Source organism: Notothenia coriiceps, unplaced genomic scaffold, assembly GCF_000735185.1.
Source record: "Notothenia coriiceps isolate Sejong01 unplaced genomic scaffold, NC01 NC01_scaffold00037244, whole genome shotgun sequence".
Taxonomy (NCBI): domain Eukaryota; kingdom Metazoa; phylum Chordata; class Actinopteri; order Perciformes; family Nototheniidae; genus Notothenia; species Notothenia coriiceps.
Genome location: NW_011369945.1, coordinates 25259830 through 25272092, shown reverse-complemented (window position 1 = coordinate 25272092; position 12263 = coordinate 25259830).

Here is a 12263-nt window from a genome sequence, read left to right as displayed (position 1 = left end):
CCATCCATCCATCCATTCATCCATCCATCCCCCATCCTCCATCCATCCATCCATCCACATCCATCCATCCATCCATCGATCCATCCATCCATTCATCCATCCATCCATCCATTCATCCATCCATCCCCCATCCATCCATCCATCCCCCATCCATCCATCCATCCATCCATCCATCCATCCATCCATCCATCCATCCATCCATCCATCCATCCATCCATCCATCCATCCATCACACTCTTGACCCATCTGCCCAATATTATTTTGCACACATGTATGACAGTATGCTCAATGACTCCTCTCATGGTTGTGTTGACTCACAATTCAACAGAATGACAAACACCTGCTTAAGAAGCAAATTACTTTTAAGCAAAAATGCATTTTCCAGAAAGCTGTCAGAATAAAAAGAAACCTTAGCTCATCTGTTGAAGGCCACATGGTGGTCTGCTGTGGCTCAGAAACTGACATCCATCTAAATGTAGTCTCATTTTTTAACAGGAACATCTGTGGAGGAATGAATCACCCAACATGTAATGATGATCCATTAAAGTAGTGCTTGGTAAGAGATGAATGAATCCCAGTTTGAGCTATCTTTGCTTCCATCTTGACTGTAAGGGAGCCCATGAGGGGCAATTCAAGTTTCATTTGTTTGGGAGGGAAGAGGGAGACACACCTGCTTGAGATCTGCACCGTTCTAGGTTTAAGGGTTTGTTTATAAGGTCTGTTATCCAGTGGGGTCGCATTAGAAAATCAATTATCTAAATAAAACAAGAATCTTAATCGTTTTTTACTCAGCATGTTTTAGCAATTATGATACTATCTGTGCTGAAAGGGTCAGTTCAACAATTTAATGAGCAGCTAATTAGCTCACAAGGACACACAGTTTTACAGGCAGGTGCATTATCGTGAGTTTCTTCCACCTCATATTTTTTTTGTTTTTTTAATTCAATCTGAGACTAACCATCTCTGCATGAACGGTCTCTGACTTGGCCAGTTTCAGAATGACTTGATACTTCACTAGACTCTAGAAAATATCTGCCATTATGTAAAAGCAGCGTGAAATCAATTCAATCTTTTCACTTGGCCTTAAAGAACCCTTGTTCAAAGGGAAAGAGCCGGCAAATGTGAAACTACGTATTATTGCTGCACCTTGTTTTGTTCTATAAGATGCTCAGTTAAAGTGGAGAACACAAGAAGTGGTGGAATTGTGTGGCCGAAAGCGGTCATGGTTTACATTTCAAGGATTATTGACTGATTCTTTGCCTTTTTAAATCCCAATGAAATATTAAGAAGTACCAGTTTTTCACATTTTCACTCCACACTTCTATATTATGGCATATTTTAAGGAATAAGGAGACAATATAGACCTAATGCAATACTGTAGAAATGGGATTTAAGTCTATTTCACCCAATGCAAAATGATTAATTATTTCAAGAACTATATTAAATTCAGTTGACCGTTGAATGCACTTAAATAACATAACAATTAAATTCCGACTTACCAAGTAATGATACTAAAAAAATAATAATCAATATAGTGGGACAATAATGCGAAGACAAAGGAAAACCAGCTACACTACAAAAACTAGTATTTCTGTCTAATATCTAATCAGAATATATCTATACACTTGATATCAGACCAAATAACTTAATGAGTTACAATGCAGTCAGATGAAATGTATTGTTTTTAGACAATGCATCTTTTTAAGACATATTTTTTTCCATTTTATCTCAGATGAAACAAGTTTGTTTTCATTTTATTGGAAAATCACCAACTTACAAAACTGAAAACCTTTGAGTCTTATTTTGCAACACAACATTTCTTGATTCTGGTAGAATATAATTCAAAATAAGTTTCCCCAGCTAATAACAAGATCTGACTCATCTCTATATATCCCATCTTATTTCAAGAATTTCCACTTGTTCTATTGGCAGAGATCTCTTTACTTATTTACTTAGAGCAGCATGTTTTCCAGTGTAACTGTGTTTGTTTCAGCTGTTTATGTTGATCAGGAGAGGATATTCAGCGTTCTCATGTCCCGGGGCAGAAGGGGAGAACTGAGTATTACTGAAGTGAAGAGAGGTTTGAAGTTTACCTTCTGTGGAGCTTTGGGGTCAGCGGTGCAGTTGGGAAGCGTTTGATGTTGCCTCAGTACGAGGTGTCGAGTGCAGGAGCGCATTGGCATTGAGCAGTTGGTGTACCTCCTTTGCTATTTTTAGCGTCAGTTCGCATGTGAGGGAGAGCGACTCAAAGCTTCTGACTACTTTCCCTGAAGCTCCTCGAAGCGACGACTGTCGGGAATGAAAGGCTTCTTAGTTTCACTGACAATGTCATTGCTTGTGACAACGATGGTCTTTGTCGTCAGCTAATAACATCGCAATCAGAACAGTTGATCTGAAAGGGTCTCCCACAGTCCTCCGGTACATCTGACGAGCCTCTAGTGTGCGAGTTTAACCTCTTATTTTCTCTAATTGTCTAAAATATGTTTTTAAATACGATGCTATGCTGATGATGTAGCGCTGTACTTTACAGTTAAGCTGTTGCTGCATAGCATACACATGTTGGTTTGAATTGTCTTATATTCAGTTCTTTAACTAACCAAAAGCACCTACGAAATACACCACTGTAATAATAAACCATATTTAATATAATCTTACTGCACAATATGTATTTATATCATATTATTTATGTGTATTAAATAGACTTCTTTAACCATTATTTTGTTTTATTGTTTATGTCTTATATAACTATTGCATTGTTGGAGGAGCTCGGGACATTATATTTTCATTGCCATTTCTACGCTGTAGCTTGCTTATGTGCACAATAAAACATTGAATCTAAAAATAGACGTGCCAAAATTGATGTGAGCGTTTCTACAGACCCAAGTACCAACGTGGGATGATGTATTCTATCATTAGGTCTTACTCTGGGTATTAGACCCAGATCTAGCCTACATCAGAACTTTATCACCACCCTTCTGCTGTAAAAAACTTCAAATGGGTGTATAGTATCTGGGGTATCTTCCGTGTTTTTCATTTTCATTGATTTTGAAATGTTATGGATTCGTTTTAAGGCTCTGCATGGGCCTTTAGAGGGATATCTTTTTGAACATTTAATCCTGTATGAGCATGTACCAGCGCCGATTGAATGTATCTGTACCCTGCTTTAACTGCCGGGGCATCAGCAGACACCTGAAGGATATCAGCCCATCAGCAGTGATGTTTGTCGGGGGTTATCAGCAATGCTGCTGTGACATTAAACTCAGTACAGTCAACGAGGTGAAGGTTTGGGGGGGCAGTAAACATCATTTCTTTAATCTTATCACAGAATCCACGATGAAGGGCGGTGAAGAGGAGGACTGGGGGGGGGGGATAAACTGTTTTTCCACACTCGACTCTGCCCCCAAAGGTCCAGATATAAAGAAAAAAAGGGTCAAAGTAAATCATAATTGAAACTTTATTGACAGTTTTGATTAGAAAGTTGTTCTGCATTAGAGTCCATTACAGTACAAACCAGGAACAGAAGAAGGCCACGCACTACGGCTGAAGGACAGAGTAGAAAAGGAAAAGGGCTTCTCAAGCAGACGTGTAAAGTGCTGGAGAGCAAAGACAGCTGGGGGGGGTGAAGAAGAGGGAAAACAACTGCAGAGAAAAGAAGGTGATGGAGGACATACTTGAATTATCAAAACAACAAAACCCTTCATAGAAGGAAAGGAATTCAGACCTCCAGCAGCTCTTTGTGTTGCTGCAAAGTCACCATGTGGGAAAAAAGAGTGATTTAAAACTGGATGCAATAAATTGATTATTTTTCCAATTTGCACCAACATTTTCTTAAATCAGGGATGACATCATATATTGTCTCAATGAGTGCCCTAACGTCCATTTTACAATACTGCATAAGACATGCCAAACTGGTGCTCAAACAAAAATAAAATCATAAATCAAAATCAAGGACAGGGAGATAAAACAGATCCCGGCTTTCATGAATCCCCAGGCAATCGGAGAATGCCACTCGCTGATTGGCCGAGGTCGTAGTAGCCAGTGGATAGCCCCGCCTTCTTCAGGAAGTGGGAGGCTGGAAGGTCTTGGAGGTGGCAAGCATGGCACGCACTTTGGCCATCAGATCCTGAATAAAGAGAGGAGGTTATTGTAATACACATCAGTCATTTGATAACTGGGGTTAAGAGAGGTGGGACCAGAATCGTATTATACACCTTTGGGTATAACAATAACACTAAATGGGGTGTAACGACAATCCCCAGCATCTTCACAGCCAGAAATACTCCTGAATCAGATTGTGTGCAATACTTTTCAAAAATGTTCCATAACCCGCTGTGGTTCCAATTAAACCCATTTATTGATCGCTCTCAAACTCCAACAAAGGACTGCTGAGAAAAATACAAATTGATCTATGACCATTAAAACCGGGGACTAAAAAGGTATTTGGGGAAAAACAGTAAACAAACTATGTTACTGTAGAGTAATTAACAGACAAAGCTATTATGATATTCATTTAATTTAAATGACTCCCTGTAGTGCTAGTAGTGCTCACTGAGAGCCAAATCCCCAGTGTGCCGCTTTCCGATGCTTTTATCTCATCACTTGGTTTTACCACCGTGAGCCAGCCTCTCATATTAAAGGTTAATATACGGTTGTAAATCAGGACTTTTTTTTGGATTGTGCTTCCTGCCCTCTGCCTCTACCCTTCTTTAAACATGTGGAATGTTTTAAGCACAGTATATTCCCTATAAGCACTAAGCGATAGGTGCATCACCTCCTCTTAAACCCTTTTATCTACAGTCAAACAATAAAGAAAAGGGGAAAACAGCAACGAGGGCGCTGCCAAAAAATCTAATTCATTTCCTTCCCCTTTCAGGTGGGAATATTAATGTTGCTGACCAGGGGGCGAATGCTTCCATTGCTGAATAGGAGGTGTTTGTTTGCACCCCCCCCCCCAGAGTTAGTCATACACGCATGGACAATCCACCCTTGAGTTTTCCTGACAGATGAGACAAATTAACGGCTGTAATCACAGAGGGAAGGAGCTGTCATATCAAATCACTCAATAGGCTGCTGTTCTCTCCATCCACACACACACACACACACACACACACACACACACACACACACACACACACACACACACACACACACAGTTCACAGAATGGGGCAAACAAACAATGATCCACGTTATTCACATCGGGGTGCAAAGCCTCTCTCTTTACATTAATAGATCATCACAAGTAACAATACAGCTGTCACTCACAGGGGAAAGCCAATAATGATACTGAAGGATTTATAGGATGTTAACCTAAATCATCCAACACGTTACCAAACATAAATACAAGATTACATGAGGACTTAGCTTGCCTTTTTGTTTAAACTACATACACATGTAATACATCTTAAATAGTTTGAAAGTGACTTTGCGTCATAGGAAGACATTTCACAGATGTTCTTCTAATTGGGTCTGCAAGGTAAAACTATAACACTGAAATATACAGTCCGGAATATCTCAAGGGAGCTATGAAACATATGCGTTTCCTCTTCATCTCACACCTCCCTGGGATAAGTTCTCCACACTTTTTTGTATCTGTTATCAAACTCAAAGACAACTTAGATTACCTTTCCGTTATCTTAACTTGTAGAAGAATCTAAAATGAGTTCCAAAAAAGAAAAACACACCAGTCCAAGTGCACGAAGCATTCATCAAACACAACAAATGTAAAGCTAAGAGAAGTAGAGGCGACAGAAGACGTAACAAAGGCAAACGGGAGGGAAATGCGAGAAGGGGCTGAGGCGAATAGCAACCAGGCGGCCTCAGGGAAGAGGAGACCATTAGGCAGATGAGGATGTGCTGAATTATTCAATATGTGTTTGTAAGACATCACAGATGGGCTAGAAGTAGTTAGTGGATCTGTGCATGTTGCAACAGCAGCGAACGGCATGTTTTCATGTGTGCTGCGATGAAGGCAGGAGTTGTGTTTGATTATGTGGAAGGAAGACAAACAGGGTGTTTTTTGTTGAAGAATGAGGAGATTTACAATGTGTGGTTTTGTATGCGTGGAAAGTAAACAAAGACACTCGCTGCAGACTGTCTCTCTCACACAAGCAGTGGAGGGAATGCGTTCCAAATTCTGTGCAAGTTGTACCGATGTTCACAGAAGTTTCCTCTCCACTCACACTCCATTGACCTCCATTAGCTCCAGTCCCAGACGCTGCTCAACCTCTCTACATTCTACACCCGTTTTCTTGTATATACACAGGTTTTATACTCCTAGTGCTAAATAATCTAGCTTCCCCCTGAGGCTACAGCCCACATTTTCCTCTCTAAACATCAGGCGCTATCACTCATTGCTGACATTTCAGGATTTTTAATCAAAGATAGTAATCCAAGCTGAAAATGTAAAGAAGCATAAATAATTAAAATTGTGACACGGTTCCGGGAAACGTCTTTCATCTTGGAATAGATGTAATGCCTTTGACAAATGAAGCTAACTGATTAGGAATTTCACTGGAGGGGTTTTTCTCTGTGGTCATATTTAAGTTACAACAGTACACAGTATATTGAAAAGTATATTACTATAGCAGTTAAAGAAAAATGTAAACAACAATAGTTAATGAAATGACTGAAGAGAAAACAGTGTGCCAGCATTTGGTAACTGATTCTAGTCCAGTTGGACTCAGATGTCACACTTTTCCTTGTTCATGTGATGCTTTTTTTCTTTTGTTTCTTTCCTTTAACTGCCTAAGTGGGAACTACGTTTTTAAAAAAAAAAAGAAAAGTTTTTGTGTTTCTGATTGGCTGTGAATAAGGAAATATGAAGGACAGACCATCTATTTCAATTTTTTATTTTTAGAGAAAGGGGCAGGTAATATAAATTATATTATGTTATAATTAGGGCTGTCAAGCGATTATAATTTTTAATCAGATTAATCACAGCTTAAAAATGTATTAATCATGATTCGAACTATGTCCAAAATATGCCATTTCTTTATGTATATTGTTGTGGGAATGGAAAGATAAATGAAAGAAGGCGGATATATCCATTTAACATACAGTATGTATGTATGTATGTTTATTATAACATTGTTCTGTGTGTCAAAATGAAAGACAGCCCACACACCTATCAATAATCAAACCGTGGGGTCTTATTACATGTTGTATCGATGTATAGAGTTCTCATTCATAACACTCCGTTCGATGTCTCACTATGGGATGCGCCTCAACGCGTATGCACCAGAAGCATCAATCTCATTACGCCAATCCTGATTGGCTGGTGATCTTGACGCCAACGTCAGGGAATCCACCAACCCTATAAGTAGCTTGCGCCACGACGCAGGCGTCATTCAAACACCTCTTCTCGCTTCGGAGCACATCTCGAGAAAGATCAGTAGCTAGCTAGCTTAACGGTCCANGGTCTGGTCGGGGACTTGAACCGGCGACCCTACGGCTCACAGTCCAAACCCCTACTGACTGCCATAGATTTAGTCCCTAATTTTGCTCTAAAAGTGCACCAGATTGATGCATTTAACTTCAACATTTTAAAAAAAATCTTCCCGGAGGAGCTTGCCCCCGGACCCCGCTAGAGGAGGTGCCCGGACCCCCCTAGAGGAGGTGAGGTCCACCACCTGCCCACACCCCCTGTTTAATGGTCTCATCCACATTGAGGATGCTTCCTACGCCCATGTTTTATTCCATGTGTCAAGTCAGGCAAATTGGGTCAAAATGTTATTGCATCAATGATCTGTTAACATTAAAATCACTAAATATATGCTGTAACTATTTTGCTCTAAGCAACTCAAGGGCTCAGGTAATGTGATTACTATATGAATAATGGTCCAAAATAACATAAAATGCATAGGGTTTTTTGTTAAGTAACATACTTTCATCGCTGGGCCAGCCGATACATGCCGCGCATTAAGTGCGCCTGTCTGTCAATTAACCCCCGGGCTACTTTTTCCCCCCAGTCCGCCCCTGCTGATAGCTGAGCTTCTTCCCGTTAAGTATGACACATTCATAGTTTGTTCAATGTTAAGAAGCCCTCAGACGCTGTTTCTTGCAAAATGTTGCATTTTGCCCCGGTTTTCTTTTCTTTTTTTCATGGTTTCCATGTCAAATGTTATTGTTTTACTCTCCATTTCTGTTTCTGTTTCTGTTAAATGTCATGTCATTTTCTTCTCACTCATTTATTCAATTTTACAAATGTTTAATTTCCAGGCCTTGTTTGGGTAACACTTATCTGTTTAAATATGTTAACATCTACAATGTGTATAATAATGCATTTTTAAGAAATGGGTTATAATGCATTTCATAAGTAAAAGACCTAAAAAAATAATAATCTTGACTTATATCAGAAGATGCATGTTTTTGACCTGGCTTCCCTGTATAATATCATCGTTGCCACTGTTCCTTGTGATGTTCATCTTTAAGCAGATGATTTAATTCCATATACCACTGACCTATTTTATACATCTAATACAAGTTTGTTAAACTAATTGTATGCTATTCTTAAGCTTACCAAAAGTCATATCCAAATTTGTCAGGGCTCTGAAAGTAACTTTATTTGTTCTCCTTTCTCCCTGCACCCACTGAGGTTCAGTTACATTATGACCAACAGATATGTCAACAACTCCAAACACAGACACACCCAGTGGTTATCGTAATCTATAGACATGTAAGCTAAGGATTCCAAATGTTACCGGAGCTGACATGGTATTCAGTCTGTTTACAGTATGATGGATACATAACGCTTGAGTAATACAGGAAAAATACAGTGTTTAAGTTTGCAGTACATGTAGCCTGAACTTAGGTCTGTGGACTCATTGAACCTCTGGTTTCAGTTCAGAATCGTGGTTGGAGACTACTGTACCCCAAACCAACACACACATTTGTTAAAACACAATCATAAGTCACTCTGCTGTACTGTATTCCAACAGGACTCAATAAACCCACAACAGTAGATCTACCGTCTGCGGAGCAGGCTTTGCTGACCCAACAAGTAGTGTGTAAGAGAAGAGGGAGGTCAGTGTGAGTTGAAACCATGGCGACAGGACAGGGTGCAGAGCAGGCCTTCTCTTCAACCATCGGCTTTGATCATACTCACGTCTTACTCTTATTGCACCCTGGTACTCCAGCTCAGGTGTGCCACGCTGCCTGGAACATTGTTTAAACTGTGCTGCTAATATATTTTAAGACTTTCATTTAAAGACTTAGAAGATGTTTTCTCTGTTAGTCTCTTAAAAACATACAAGAGGTGCTAAAGAAAGTGACTTTTCCTTTAATAAACAATCTAAGGGACACTTTTAAAGACACCTCATTAACCTGTGTTAACCTGTGTTAACCCTGAGCCTGTTTTTCAGGTCTCACGCTCTAAAATTACATTCCCAGAACAAATGTCCATATCTTCCCTTGTAAAAGGGTTAAATTAATCATCTTTGTTCTCAAAGTAATGATAAACCTGTGAGTTGGATGTAGAAAAGTCAGAATCAATATAGATGTTTTTTATTTTTAAAGAAAATTCAGATTGAACATAGTAAAAAAACTGTAAATTATAGTGTCCGTCCAAAAATTATTTTTTACTTATAGTGAAAACTACCCTTGGATGATGGGTTAGTAGACTAAAAGCTTTAGGAATCCAAAGTACAACATATAATAAGTACCCTGTATCAAGATTGATGCAAAACAANAATTGTACCATTTTATTTGTTCTGTTCATGGTAAGCACAACTTAATGTATCCTTTTCAGGTATGGTGTGTTTATTGGGACATATTTTGTAAATAATTGTTATACATTAAGTTGTGCTTACCATGAACAGAACAAATAAAATGGTACAATTGTCTGGTATACACAGCATTTGAGCCTTTTTGCTCATTAAAGAAAGCAATGACACAAATATGCAGAGAGACAAAAACAGAAAAACACATTTGAAATGAATGGTGACCTTTACATTCTTCTGTCTTTGCTGTCATCTATTCAGCTGGTAGCTTTATGCTCATCCCTCAACATACTGGTGCGTGTGCATGCATTTCATTAAGCTGCATTTCTGAAAGCAGCATGACAAACAGGCATAAATTGGACATTGTAATTTCATCAGGGCGTATAGAATGTGTACCGACGTCATCATTTATTATTGAGGTGTGTGTTTGAGAGGACATTACATTGTGAGATACGTGTGAGACCACTTATCCAGACATAACATTCCTATTATCGTGTGCTCTAACACCTAAATGAGGGACGCAATGCTCCATGGGTAATCAAAACACAGACACAGCCGAGCACTGTGCTACATGCAATGTGTCATATCCAAACAGATGGGGCCCGTACAATGCCGAAAGCGCTGGCAGCGTGACATTTGGTTGAACGCCGAATGTGAGAGAGTGGCTGCACGCAGAACCGCAAGTCTGATTGCTGTAATTGTATGTATGGAAGTGTCTTTGCTATCTTTAACACGCAACACGAGGCCGTGGCTTCTGTGACACGCTGACAATAGCAGTCATCAAGTCAAAAAAAAATACAAATAAATCAGTTTTGTTGTTTTAAACCCACAATAACTGTATTTAGGTCACTCTGGGGCAGCAGACAACATTTGACCAGTTACAGAGCAACATTGGCATACGTTCGGAGTGTTTGAGTCCAGCATTGACTCTCTTTCAGCTCTGTTTTTGGTTTCTACCAATCTGTGAACGTTTCTGGATGTGTAGCTTCTTCAATGCTCCACTATGTTAACTAGCTAGTTGCTAACTGTCTGTTTTCTGACGCTAAGAACAAATGAAAAGTGGTGAATCAAAACAAAGCAGCAAGCCACAAAGTTGAATAATACATAGCAATTATTTGTAGGTTGGAGCAAACCTTTTCACGCGTCATGTAGATATTTTTAGTTAAGTGAAAATATTGATAATAGGCACTTGAAGGCACGATTGGAACAACTGAAAACCGTTATATAATCTACATCAAAGAAGGTCAAATTCACATTACAAAAATACTGAACCACAATTCTCACCGGAGATTTGGCTTCTGAGGTTGATGAATCTTTATTTTGGGATTAACACCTTCTGGACATGACCTCCAGTGTCTCAGTGGAGGTGGTAACCCTCTCTTTGCTCTGGATTTAGAAGTGCTGAACGATGGCACATTAGCTCTGCCTGCTTCCTCTGCAGAGGTCAATGCCACATCCGAATAACATATTTTTGAACGAGGCAGGTTTGCCAAGGTCTCTGCAATCGAAAAGCCTCTCAACTAGCATCAACCAGTATTTAGCCGTGGCCCTCCAATACTTTTGGCAACACTCCCAGAAGGAGTGCATGAGGTAGAGATCCGTCTACAACCAAAACAAGAATCCAGCTGCTTGGACTTTAAGCCTCGAAAAACACTTGCTTATGACCAAATCAGAAGTTCATGATGAGAACACAATAGGCTATATAAGAAGTGGACAAAGTCACCTATTACACTATTGTTTTGAAGCCTCCTGTAGGAAATGTATCCCTGTTCACAAAACGCAATCGAACAAAGGCATTTCTTAAGGCAAAATGTTGCAGTTAAATTAACCTACGCAACACAGGAAGCTCCGCCCTAAAGAATATGCTGCTTTTTCGCTATTTAAGTCGAGCTGATGGACAAATTAACATCATGCTGTTATTAACAATGTAGACTATAAAGTTGTCAGGATAATCCTAACTGATGTTATAAATCATGTGAGAAGTAGGGTGATTTTCTCATAGACTTCTATACAACCAGAGCACGCGTGCTATTCAACCTAATAGAAAAAATGCAGTGGCTTTTGAAGATGTATCACCAAAACGTAATATGTGCACGAGCAACTGCACAATGAGAGGGATTCAATGGAAAGTGTTCCTGATATACAGAAAATGGCTTCAGGACAAAGATAAGCTGGTCATAAGATGCAGGTGCGGCTAGACCAAATCCTTAATCGAGAGGTTCAAAATCAAATGAGAAATAAATTCAAATGAATAATACACAAACTGTATACATCCGTCACAGACGCTACACGCAAGACATACTTGGCTATTCCTATTTCTCCGACACTGAAGAACATCTTTTCAAGCTACCATTAGGGTTCAAACTAATTAGGCTAAATAAAAATATAATGCTTGGATGTGTTTTACAAACATGCAGTAGATAAAGCGGAATATGCGGATAGAATAACAAAATAACTATTTCTATATTTAATAACAAGGGTGCATTTTATTCTTCTTCCCTGAGACATAACAGCACTCAGTTTGTGCTCGGACGCAAAGTTCTGTG